General features: G+C 39.8%; 1 long non-coding RNA gene across 1 annotated transcript; it reads right to left on the bottom strand.

The window, feature by feature from the left end:
• Positions 1-1,729: 1,729 nt before the first annotated feature.
• Positions 1,730-5,789, bottom strand: LOC121356840. Its single transcript, XR_005955641.1, has 3 exons — positions 5,313-5,789; positions 2,902-2,981; positions 1,730-2,292 (listed from the first exon to the last, which is right to left on the bottom strand). It is a non-coding gene; the product is annotated as an uncharacterized LOC121356840 (long non-coding RNA).
• Positions 5,790-13,444: the final 7,655 nt, after the last annotated feature.

Raw genomic sequence — 13,444 nt, 5'->3', positions numbered from 1 at the left:
GAGGTGTTCCCCGGCTGCCGGCTGCTGATAGCGACAAAACAAGGCTCCAGGAGACGCGAGAGCAAGCTGTTAACACGAGTGATCCCTCCAGCTGGTGCTACGTAAGGAGATAATGAGGGAACGGGGCTGGCGCTTTACGTTATCTCCAGTGGCCGTCTGAAACGATACTGTTGCCAAAAAGAAATGGAATAATGTTCACAACTTCCAACCTAATTGCAGGGCTGGCAGCGTATTCATGTGGAGAACTCAAGGAGGGATACTGTCAGCAAATGGAGGAGTTAAGCTCTCTGAAAGCTATTCCAGATAAAGATTTATCCTTAAATTAAGGAAAACAAAAACTGAATGTCGGAGGACAAAGTGGAATCTCACAGGGTATTTCCAAGTACCGGTGACCTATCCCTGTGAACACAAGGGCAAAAAAAAAAAAAAAAGACCATTTCCTCCCTCCTCCATCACCTTTGTTCTACCAAACAAACACCTGGAATTTACATCCCAAGGCCTCACCTATTCTATAGTCATTCAAATGATCTAAAATTAGAATAAAAATAATAGAGATTGCATCATTGAGATAGTATTGTGCTTGTACTTTCCAATACAAAGGGATTGAAATTTTTCATTTTCATTAATCCATGAACAATAATTTATGCATCTGACATTTAAATTATAAAGATTCAGATGATTAATACATACAGGGGAAAAAAAAATCTGTTTCTGTGCTTTATCACAGGCTTAAGGAAAAAAATGGCTCCGGGCCTGGCCCTGTGACAGACTAAGCACTGCCACCTTCCAGTGACAGCAGCTGAGCTGTGCATGCTCATTCCCTTTCGGTTTCAGTAATTTGTCAAGCACAGAAAATGTGTGTGTGTGTGTGTGTAAATGTATGCATTCCACAGTGTAATTTTTTATCTGATCTTTTAAAGTATGTGGCAGGTTTGAAGAAGAAAAGATGAAAATTATGAGACAGATTTTCATTCTTGCCTGCTACTAGTACTTTTTAATGTGTATGACAGTAAGGTAGCAGCATCACCAGCTCCACAATCCTGCCAATGTGCCTTGTACTTGGGGATAAATCAGCAGTCTGTGCCCATTCATTCCTTAGTCTCCCCTTCATAAGTAGCAGGAACGCAGTAAAAATGCAAATAGGGAAGCCTCTGTGCTCTGTGAAACTGTGTGGCAGCTACTGAGAATGGGCACCATTCAGGGCATCGTCCGGTGACAATCCTGTGCTAACCCGGCCTGCATTTTGAAGAATTGTCACAAGAATTTTTCCATAACATTGCTGGCCTCTGGAGCAATCCAATTTTTCACATATGGGAAATAAACACTTCTGTTACCATTTAATAGCACTTTGTTCTCAATAACAGAGAGCACCCTGATGAAATAATTCACTTGTACTGTCAAAGCCAATGGAACTTATGATGTTTTGTTTATTCTCCAGCCAGATGTTTTTATGAAAGCACTCTGACTGTATAGTCAAAAACATTTCTCCTTTCTATTCCTTACGTTAATTTCACTGATAAATTATATTCAGTAGAGGAATCTATCTTTTATGGTGGCTTGACCCTAATTAACATAGATGTTTTTGATGAATGACATTTATAAGTTTTCCAACTATATGCAAACTTATGATCATGATTGATTGCCCAAGCAATTTCTGCAACAATAAACTTTCATTACAGAATCTTTGATAAAAATCACAATTCTCTGGCAAACTAATAATTTATGGAAATTAAATGCATCTTTATTTACAAGCTTTATACACCGTATCTGGCAAACAGGATAAGGAAGTTCTGTGTTGTAGCGCTGAATACAGATTACACAAGTAACTAAATCTTTAAGCAGTCTTAAAGGAAAATTCAGGAAATACAGTGTCTGCCTGGTTGGTAAGTACCCTACAGAGTGTAGCAATGAGTCCTACCAGAGACCATGGCAAGAGCCATGCTATTTTCACAGGCAAACAACATCACAGTCAAGCAAGTAGGATTGAAGATCACACTGATTACCAAGTTAAGTCTATTTGTAATGGGTCAGAAGAGTGATTAATTGTCAGCAACAGGACATACCTGAACTCGTGCCACTTCGTTGATGAGAACCAAGCACTGACAGTCAAAGTAGCAGGCATTCATTTCAGGCCCAGGATGGAAGATGTAAAAATTTCAGTTTGATCTTCACCCAGTGCTATTCTGTCTCTTCTTTGTCATTTACCCTCAGGAAATGGGTCATTCCCAGGTCAAAGCAATTATTTTTCAAAGGCACTTGTTTCTTCAGAAGAGCAATGGCAGAAGTTTCCAGCTAAACAGAAACAAAAGGCTTGTGCAGCATGCCAAAGAACAGATCATGATAAACTAGAAGATGGTCTGTGTTGTCAAGAAGCGAATGTTATTATCAGCCTTCAGCTACACCTCAACATGCTCTTCAGAAAGGATAGCTAAAATCTGGTGTTTTCTTCATTGAAACCCTTGCAGAGCTGGTCCTGCCTAGCATGCAAGACTGGCAGTTTAGCCTGACCTGGCTCTGAAAGCTCTATATGTACACTCAAGAAAAAAGGAGACAGGAAACAAGTGTGAGCTAGAGGGAAGATGGCAATATCATCACACCCCCCAATAAATGCAACATTTTTTTTATTTAGATGTGACAACCTAGCATCTAAAAAGCATGTGTAGATCCACAACTGGATAGTACTTATGATATCATAAGTACTATTAGTACAAGGAGAGAACAACAGTATGTGCTCCACTGCACAGAGTAGCTTCAAGTGTTGTGTGGGCTCTTTACTTCTTGCTCCTGTTTAGCCAATTTGGCACTCACTTCCTGACCACTGCTGAACTCTGTATCTTATTTTGCCCTAATAAGCACCTAAGCAGGCGTTGTTAAAAGCCCGAGCACTTGCCACCATGCTACCTGTGGAATTCCGGAGGGGTGTTGGTCACAGGCCTCCGCTTCTCCTGGTCCTCAGAGGCAGCATGCAGCCCAGCAGTGTTCTGGAAGGACAGGAATGACCACTGAGCAACTGCAGCTTTCAGGAACCTTTGGGTTAATTAATAGTTAGCCAGTGGCAGTCAGAAAACAGCACCTGACTTATCCTGGGGACCTGGGCTGGTAACTCGTGTCCTGGATACATCCAACTGAATAACTTCCATATCCCTCTTCTACTGCCTTCCAATGACCTCCAAAATTAAAAAATGTTTTCCTTCAGTGCTTTCACAGAGTCAGAGCTTGAACGGCTGCCATTGCACCAGGTTCAGCAACTCACACCACTATTAGTTGTTCTCTGTTAACACTGATGTCATTCCTACACGAGACCAAATTTGGGCTGCTCAAAGTGTGGAATGTGTGTTAGCAAAACACTAATGCATTAGAAAAACAATATTAAAAGAGAAATATTGGGCAGAGCTTCCAGTACTAATTACAACCATTCAAATAACCTGCTCAAAGGCTTTACTGCATCAAAATCAATGTTCAGGTGGTGGTTCAGGTACAGCCCAGTCCAGTGAGAACAGCTCTACAGCTGACTCTCATGCTGGGTCAATCTCAACATCCAAGGCAAGCTGCTCAACAGTGGTTTGGGTTTGTTTACCTATGTTTCCCTTTTATTTCTTGGCTCAAAATCCAGTTCTGAGGCCCTATCTTGAAAACATTTCAAATTGATTTCACATGCAAACTCCTCTGCAAAGTTAAAGCCCCACATTTTTTCACTCTGAATATTGCTTTGAGAATTGATGTCAGCACAACTGGCAAACAAAATTGATTCATCAGGACTGCCAGTGTTCAGGAACTGTCAATAGAAAATCAATCTTTAGGGCAGTAGACCGTTAAAAAAAGGAGAATGTAAGTGTTATTAGCTTAGATGTGTAACCTGATTATATGGAAGCCTCAATGGCAATTACTGTGAATGTTTATCTGCTTTCCATAGTGCTCTGTCAAATACAAATTGAACGAATAGTACAATCCCATTACACTAAAAGATAAATGCCTCAAAATAAAATAGGTTGAGAACCTAACACACTCACTGTCCTATTGATTTGTATGTTCACAGTGTATGCAGTCACTGATCTCATCAGCTGTTAAAGGTTTACTTAAATCTGTATAACAACCCCATGTATTTAAACGTCCCAATTAACTGTCTGGTTCTAAGTGAGATTCTCTCTGCAAATACACAGTTTAAAGAAAGAATAGCATTTCCAGTACAGAAGAATTGCCAAGTCAAGGATGTAAATGGGGGACAAAGACATCAAATACTTCTTACAGAGAGCACATAGCATTGACGCCTGGCTTGTGATTATGCTTCAAGTTTGGAAGTATTTAACAGGTTGAGAGCCTGTGTTTTTCAGAGTTGAAGACAGAAGAGAGAACATGATGCACAAATACCAAATGGCAAAACGGTGGGGGGGTGGATCAACTAGTTGAAAAAAAAAAGAAAAACAAACAAATCCACTCTATCCTTAAATTTTCTCCTGAGGCTTTTTAAACTAGATATTATAACACTTCAAATTGAAACCAGATGAACCCTTCCAACTGGTTTTCTGCCCTGTTCTTTGGCAACTGAGCTGAGCATTATATCCCACCTTCCAACATGCACAAACAGCCTTACCACCAGTAGCCAAATGTTCTAATAGTTTCTAGTTTTCTGATAGCTCAGAAGGTTCTTGGTCCTTTATGCACCTATAAAGGTCTAAACTACAGCTCTTGTGTTCATTAATTCATTGCAGTTCACTAATAACCTTCCAGTAAGTGGCATCCTCTACCACACTTCCTTGTCTTGGATGTGATTTCTAAGTATTGAAATAAGTGAAAAGGAGGTTTGTAAAACCAAAGAAACGGGTGCCTACTACTAGGCAGGAATTTCTTTGCAGAACAGCTTTTTCTTGCATCTGATGTAAAACCACTGACAGTAACAATGATGAGGCACCATCTATTTAAAAAAAAAAAAAAAAGAAAAATTTTTTTTTTTCGTTGAGAAGTATTTTCTCATTGTGCACCATCTATTAAAAAAAAAATAATAATTTTTTTTTTTGTCGCTGAGAAGTATTTTCTCATTGGCTTCTATAATGGAAAATGCGTAAAGTGACTGTCGTTGAGAAGTATTTTCTCATTGGCTTCTATAATGGAAAATGCGTAAAGTGACTTTTAATTAACTCTTGTCCTCACTAATTTTATCAGGACAAAAACCCAAAACCAAAACCCAAACAAACCCCCAAACCAAACAAACAAAAAACCCAAACCAAAACAAAAATCCCACCAAATTGCTCTTGGGGACTTTGCCATTTCTGGTCTATATAACTTACTTCCATAAAACTATGGATGGTGTTTACCTCTTCCCATCCAGCGCCGGCAGTCCGAAGCCGAAGCTGCGCTCCGGAGTCCCGCGGCAGGGCCGGCGCCGCGCCCGCCGGGCTGTGCTGGCTCGGCTCTGGCAGCAGGTGTCAGCAGAAGCTCGCCGAGGGAACCTTCCCGTCATCCCGGGAAGCGCCGTGCTACACGCATGAGACATCGGTGCTGTAAGACAGCACTGCTTTGTCACTCCGCTGCCTTTCTTCTGACCAAGCAAATAAGGAAAAGCAGCGGGTCCAGCTGCTGAACATCCTGCGTGGTTGTACACGGCAGCAACAATCAGGTCGAGCTTTGCTTACGCGCTGGTAATTCATTTGCCTGGCAAGCGTGGGGGTTCTCAAGACAGATGCTGGTCTCGAAGAACATTTTGTGCTGGAGAATGACAGGACACCGTGATCTGCACTTTGAGAACGTGAGTGCCTGTTCTGAGGTCCGGAACTCTTCAGGCGAGTGGATCAAGTGACTGCAGAGGAGAGATCCTCCTTATGGTATGACTTTACTATAGAGCACTGCATAAGGATGACTCAGGGGATAAAATTTTAAGGAGAGGTTTTTCAAATAAAATCGTACTAAAGGCAAGCTCACTACTCAGACTAAGAGCTATCTGCAGGTACAGCAGGAGAAAGCTCATTCACAGGCAGAAAGTTTGAGAGAGATTCTGTCGATATGTCAGGCATCCTATGGGGAAGGCTTTCCAGATTTAAATCTGAGCAAACCTAGATGAGTAAAGTGTCAAACAAGTTGCACAACTTGATGAAATAACAAGAGAGTGAAAAAAAGACAACTTCGATACAGCATTCTGGGAACTCTCCGCATTTCCAGATTATATTGAATGTGAAGGAAGTAAAAATCAAAAATCATTCAGAAAAAAAATCTGAGGTTACATGGGCAAGCCATCTTGATCCAAGGAGCAGTAAAGTGAAGAAAAATCACTTCAGCTAAACAATGACCTTGACTCCAAACATCAAAAAAACCCAACCCAAACCAAACCAAAAACAACAACAACAACAACAACAACAAACCCACAAGGCAAAAATCCATGAAATCAAATTACCAAATAGAAAGCAGGATGGGGAAAAAAAATCCAATGACGCAAAAGCAGAAAGTAAGATGTAATAAAGGGGATATAAGGATAGCACTGCAAGTGCATTATTTCTGGTGGGAATGTTTGACAATGCCAGCCCAATATGGTTACCTATTTTCTCTCGGTGAGGGCAGAGCACATACAGCAGAAGAAGTGCTAGCTGTCTGATCTTGGCATTCGTGAGTTTTGGTACCCTCTCGCATTGCACTTTACAATCAAGCTAGCAGAAAATGTACTGATCCGATACTGCTGTGCTAGATAGAAAAGCCATGATTATAGCAAACTTACGTAACCACAGCATATGCAGAACAGCTGGTCACTACCAAATTGTAAAACCATATCAAAATGAGGTTATGCAGGCATCTGTCCTCAGTCTGTTCATTAATTACATGCAAGATTATCCTTATCAAACTTGTGGGAAACACCAAGCTGGAAAGAGTTGCAAGCACTTTGAGGGAGAAATGTATAGTTTAAAATTCTCTTGACAAGCTAGTGAAATAAATAAGATTAGAAATTAGCATATATAATATTTTATTCTCACTTATAATCACAAGATAAAGGAGCACATTTATTGGAAACATTTTTCAGAAAGGATCAGGGCCTACAGTGAATCACAAACTGATTGTGAGTCAGCCACATATATTGTTATGAAAAAAAGCAAAGCCTTTTAAAGGATTCAGTGAGTGAGTGTCACAGGGATACAAAAGGATCAACATGGCAACTTGCAGCAAGCAGAGGGTGTGCTAGTACCTCATTTCAAGAAACATGAGAACCGACAGGGAAAGGTCTAAGCTAAATCAACAACAAAATAATCATGATCTAGAAGAAATAAAGTTGAGAGAAAGAATGGATGTCATCATGTAAGCACGCAAGAGCAAGGTAACTGAGGCAGGTAACACACAAACTGTGAGTTAAAATCTCTGTAAAGAATCATGATACAGACATAGAGAAAATCAGAAAAATATGTTAGAGATACTATGGCTTAATGAAAAATAGTCTGCTCTACTCACAACCCTTTCCTAGCTTCCTATTTGTGAATATGATTGAGAAATCCGCTCCTCTTTGTCCTGTTAAGCTTTGTTCACCTCCTGTTTACACCAGGAGTAGCCAGCTCAGCACTCAAGGTGAAATTTGGGGGAGTGTTCCTGATGAAGACAAAAACATGCTACATTGAAAAATAGAAAAAAAGCTAAATGATAGTTTGAGAAAAAGAGACTGAGAGATTACCTTCTGATATATGGGTTAGCAGAGCTGAAAGATTTAGCTAGTGCTATAGTAACCTACAGACCAAAGAATATTTGACTGAAGCTGTTACCCCTCCAAGAGCATTATTCCCAGCTCGGCTCTTCCAAAGCACTTCACTATCTCTCTGTGGTGTGGGAAGAAAGAAATGCCTGTGGAACCTCTGACACAGGGGGACACCTAAGCAGTCTGGCAGAGTGGGAAACACCAGCTCCTTAGAAAGGGAATCACAACAATGCCTCGTCCTTGTTGCACAACACCAGTCCCCTCAAAGAAGGCCTTCTGCAGGTAAACCTTCTGCAATTGCCAGAATAAGACAAAGAAGAAAGTAGAGGATATGTAACTGCACCCAAAATGTTGTCTTTTAAGTCTAGGTGTAGGAAAGACAAATAAATCCTTAGGAACAGATAGGATCTGAAAATTCTCTGAAGTGGAGAAACATTTTTACCGCTGGTTTAATATTGATTCAGGTTTATCTAATCCCTACTTTAATTATTGTGCCTTGGTCACTCCGTAGACTCCAGACTCTTCCCAAACAAGCAGCCATCTGCTACTGTGTGCCAAAGGATTTCTCATAAACTTCCAGCAGTTGCCACCAACAAATAAACTACCTCAGATGCAGAAAGCTACTGGTGTTTGAAATATGCTCTACTGACAGCAGATCCACGGACTGCTGGTCAGAACACCTGGGACATTTGCTGGGTCTTTCCTGCTGGAGTTCTGCAAAAGTTGATTACAAAATGGATGATTTTAGCCTAGACTTACAGCACACTGAAGACCCCAGGGTACAGTAGATATCTCCTACTCACTTGCACAGTTCAACTACCCTTTCATTGTATGCCCACTAAATTTCACTATGCTTATGTCTGTGTGCAAGATTTAAAAAAAAAAAAAAAAAGTTAGTTACTTCAGTTCTTTCCCATTTTGCCCCTATGGTAGAGATGTTATCCATTTCCTTAGTCTGATTGCATTTGAATTGCATTACAGGGCAGAAGAGTTCATAGAACAGAAGACAGAAAAGATAAGAAAGCAGAACAACAAAACCGAAGGAAAACAAAAAATTTATTTCATTTTTAAGTTGTACTTTTGCTGTCAGCAGAGCTGGAAATATTGCCCGTTGATGAGTAAGCATTAAGTAACAACACTTCCAGTTGACACATATATAAAAGAATTCAAGTACAGAAACTTCAGTAACTCTTCCACTTCACTTGGAAATGAATTACACCTTCCTTATAGTCTTGTAATCTTGCCCACTCAAAGGGTTTATTCTCTTCTTTTAAAGGTTTTAGACCCTGACTCCTGTATTAATACAGATAGGAACACCTCCATGAATTTGTGGTAGGTTTTGGGATTTTGTATCTGTGAAAGCTATTGACTCATTGTTGCTACTTCCTGATAACTCATGGGAAACACATGAGGCAGGGGTTTTCATGTTCCCCAAAACGGCAACCACAGCTAGGACAGAAAGGAAAAAGGAGAAGAAACAAAAAAACCAATTTCATTAAATAAATTTGTTTTCTATGTGGGATATTTTCTTGAAGTGAAACTTTGGTAAGTTAATTAAATTTCATCTTCTTGGAAACTTACATTGTTACATACTTACATTACAAGAAGCAAAAGTAGACTTAGGGTTTGATTTAGGGTCTCTAACTTACAATCTGCTTAATTTTTACAGTTGCATTGAATAAGATGATTATATGTCCTCTCATATTTTGTTTGCTGTATTCTTTGGATTTATATTTGGAGGTCTTGATATAACAACTATGTTTCACCTTTGTAATACATACCATACTGCCCTTTTTTCTGTATCTTGTTGTAGAGAAATAGCTTATAATTCTTGGCTGGATGTTTGAGAATTGTAATTTAATATATTTAAAGTAAACAGTTTCAAATTTTGAAAACTATTTTAAATTTAAAAATAATTCAAAAGAGCTTTTTACAGATTTGAAAAATATACTGTCTTCCATTATTCTAGCTAATTGCGCTTGCAGAGGTTGACTCTTAGATGCTGTAGCCAGCATCACTGATGTTTCATGTGATAAATAGTTCACAGCAGCAGGGATCCTGAATGCAAAAAACATGCTCTGCTTTGTATGCAAAAATTTAACAGGATTGTGGTGTTAATGGGATGGGTGTTACAGTACATCCAGCAACAAAAGCTGAAGGGCAGCTAAACTTCTGGTGTGATTAACTTTGAACTTTGCAGAGAACACACTAAAGTATGAAATAGCAACACAATATGTCACAACAGTTGAGTAAGAGGATATGACTGAGGAATAACAAATTTTGGTTTTGGAGGAAGAGAAAGAAAATAAAGTGTGATTACTACCTACCTAGACAGAAGATATGATGCTTAATTGCACACCTCTCACCATTCCAGGGAAAGAACTGTATTTATTCACTTGAAAGCTGCTCCTAGTTAGGGAAAAGGGGAAAAGCAACAGTGCTTACATGTCCTGAAATATGACCCACAAACTTGGCAACATCTTGCACCAATGTTCATCATGTCTCAGGATCAAACAGCAAATGACCATTATTTAATAACAACTAAGACTAGGAAACATGGCTTACACTCCTCTGAATATCTGTCCATGAACTCCAATTCTGCAAAAATCCCATCTAGACTTTTTTTCTTGAAGACACAATGAGAGGTAGGGATCCCCAGATGTGATTTGGTAATTAAGTTCCTGGAACTCAATAAAGCATTTAAGTTTCTTTTTATTTGATATTTGTGTTAAAATTTCATCTTAATTGCTGTGGTCCATGTTTCAAATGTGCAGTAAAATGTGTTATACTACCTTATTAGGGGAAAGCATTTTCAATACTATACCTGGTATGAATATTAGACATATGAACTGTTAGCTAGCCTCCTGAAGATGAACTTCATAATTCCTTCAGGAACTTGCTGTGGAAAAAAAAGGGAATTTACATGCCTGAAGACAGGAGCCCCTTCATGAACATGGATTCAGTGGCAGATGAATCCATGTCACAACAAGCCCTTCTCGTGATACGTAATCATCGATTTATTACCTGGTTAGTATGTGGTTGTGGGGGATCTACCCAGCCTGAGCATGTACTGTCAGGTCTGCTGAACAGAAAGCCAAGGTAAAAGGTCACCTTATATAACTCTGCTCTCTGCTTCAAAATTTTTAAAACTTCTTTTATTCCACTTGTCCTTGGTCAATCTCTATTTCTTTCATCCCTACTTTGGCTCATAGCCCATAATGCGTGAGAGCTTGCTACAAGTCTACATCAGCTAACAACCATTTGTCTTTGCAATTTCCCCTCTGAAGTTCAGCCCGTGCTATTACGTGGCTTCTTCATGTGGGAGGAGGCAGAAGTAGGATGTATGAAGGCAGAGTTGCTAGGGGGAAAGAAGTGCAAAGGGATGAAAGGCGGAGGCATGCAAATAGCTGAAGCGAGAAGGAGAATGAAAGAAAGTATAGCAAGAAGGCAGAAGTCCTGGTGACCTCACAAAAGATGTTTCTCCCCTTTGTTTGGCCTCTCATAGTAAGATAGCAATGCATCATATCCACAACTACTGAGTTACTACACAAAGGCTTTACTCTGACCTCACTCTGCGGACCAGACTGTTGATATTGACAGGCGTTTTGTTATCCTTTAAAAGCAGAATGTCATCATCATAATCTGTTTTTTCTCTGTTTTCTCCTTCTGTATTGGTGGTGCTTTTAGGTGTGCTGTTCAGACATTGACCTGAGTGTAGTTAAACAAATCAACCTGTCTGGAAGGATACACATAAGAGAAGAAAACAAACAATGGAGCAGACATGAGGAAACAAATGAGGCACATCTATTAGCTTTGTTTGCTCAGCAGCCAGCCTGAGACTGATCTTTTAAAGATTTTCTAAGTTTAGTGCTTCCTAGTATAGAGTACATGGCATTAGGGACCTTGAGGGTGTACTTGTGTCCTCACCAGAGCAAGAGGAAAAAGCCATTCTTATAGGAAAACTAAGATGGAAGAAAAGGTTGGCTGTAGTGGCAAGTAATTTTTTCCTTTGTTTCCTTTTTTTTTTAAGAGGCTTTTACTGTATGTGAACTCTGCTTACATTGAAGTGGAGATGGTTAATTTTCTCTTTGATATTTAAGTTTTCTGCTGTGTCTGTACAGGATTGTAATAGCCTAACTAGCAACAGAAAAGTGTCTGGTGGAGAGAAATAAACTTGGAAAGAGCACGAACTTTCCATTGCTGGAAACTCCACCACCATGGCTGCATCTGCACATTGTAGTCCAGACTGGAAACTTTTCCCCAGGCTGCCAGCATGGCAACCCGCCACCTGCAAGAGGACCGTGTCTTTCCCCAGTTGCCTAGTTTGTGCCAAAGTGCATGTGAAGCAGGAAAAAATGAATTATATCAGGTCAAACAAGGATTTGTAGTGTTTCTACACACTCATGCACACAAAAAGGAGTAGAAGAGACTTCCAGTACCTCAGACCCCTCAACTGATAAAATATGTTATTTACAGTTGACCTTTTGTGTTCCTTTGTGCCATCTCTCTGTTCTTTTAAGTGCCAGGAAAATTCAAGAAAGAGTTTCTTGTTATTGTTAGTTAACTGAAGTGGATTTCACTCAAGATGGATTGTTTTAAAAAATTTTAATTTCTGGTAAGGAATAAACAATACAAGTATACCTAGTTAGAGCTTTGGAAATAGGAATTCTGTAGGCACTTTATGCAGTGTTTAAGAAGCTCAGCTATGTTGAGATGATACATCAGGTTATAGGCTACTTTGGGATGGAACAGATTTTTCCTTCTTAGGAAGGGGAAAGAACATTTTTTGTTCTTAGTGTTGTCCTGATATGGGAGAAGATCTTTCAAGACTTTTTCCTCATTCAGGTTCTTTGCGAGAGAAGGGGAAGGAAGGAATGGTTACATCTATTATTCAGTTCTGTCTCTGCTAATTTAATCCAGTGCAGAAATAGGGCTCTTATACTGACAGATTAACTCCTGAAAATCTAGGCCTTACAGGGAATGTTTAGTTTTGTTAATCAAACCCCTTCTCCCAAGTAATAATACAGCTAGAATCATTCATCACTTTTTAGCATTACTTCTGCATAACAGGGGTGGGTCTCTTGAATGGGTCAAACTGCATAATCTTTTTGTCTGGAGATTTGCCTTTTGGAAGTTGTCCTGAAAATAGTTTTCTGTGTGACTGTATTCTAAATAATTACACATGCAAGATGGATCAAGGACACCCACATGCGCTAACATAAATGTGTGTAAGCCTTATGAGAAACATAAGGTTAGGATGATCACAGAAACACAGAATCATAGAGTAGTTTGGGTTGGAAGGGACCTCTAAAAGCCATCATCTGCAATGAGCAGAGACATCTTCAGCTCAATCAGATTAAAGCCCCATCCATCTAGTCCAAACTGCCTGCAATGAGCAGAGACATCTTCAGCTCAATCAGATTAAAGCCCCATCCATCCTGAACCTGAATGTTTCTACCGATGGGGAATCTACCACTCACAGACAGGCAGCCTGTTCCAGTGTTTCATCACCACATTGTAAAATTTCTCTTCCTTATATCTAATCTAAACCTACCCTCTGTCAGTTTAAAGCCGTTATCCTCTGTCCTATCACTTCCTGCCCTTGTAAAAAGTACCATCTTCAGTTCCCTTCTAGCTCCCCTTTAGGTACTGGAAGGTGCTATAAGGTCAACCTTCCTATAACAATCCCAACTCTCAGCCTGTCTTCATAGGAGAGGTGTTTCAGCCTTCTGAACATCTCTAAGGACCTCCCCTGTCTGGACAAAGGTTTGTTGCAACAGG

This window comes from Pyrgilauda ruficollis, unplaced genomic scaffold (assembly GCF_017590135.1).
Source record: "Pyrgilauda ruficollis isolate IOZ18807 unplaced genomic scaffold, ASM1759013v1 scaffold30, whole genome shotgun sequence".
NCBI classification, from domain to species: Eukaryota; Metazoa; Chordata; class Aves; order Passeriformes; family Passeridae; genus Pyrgilauda; species Pyrgilauda ruficollis.
Note: the sequence above shows the minus strand (reverse complement) of the source record. Positions and strands in the feature narration are given on the sequence as shown.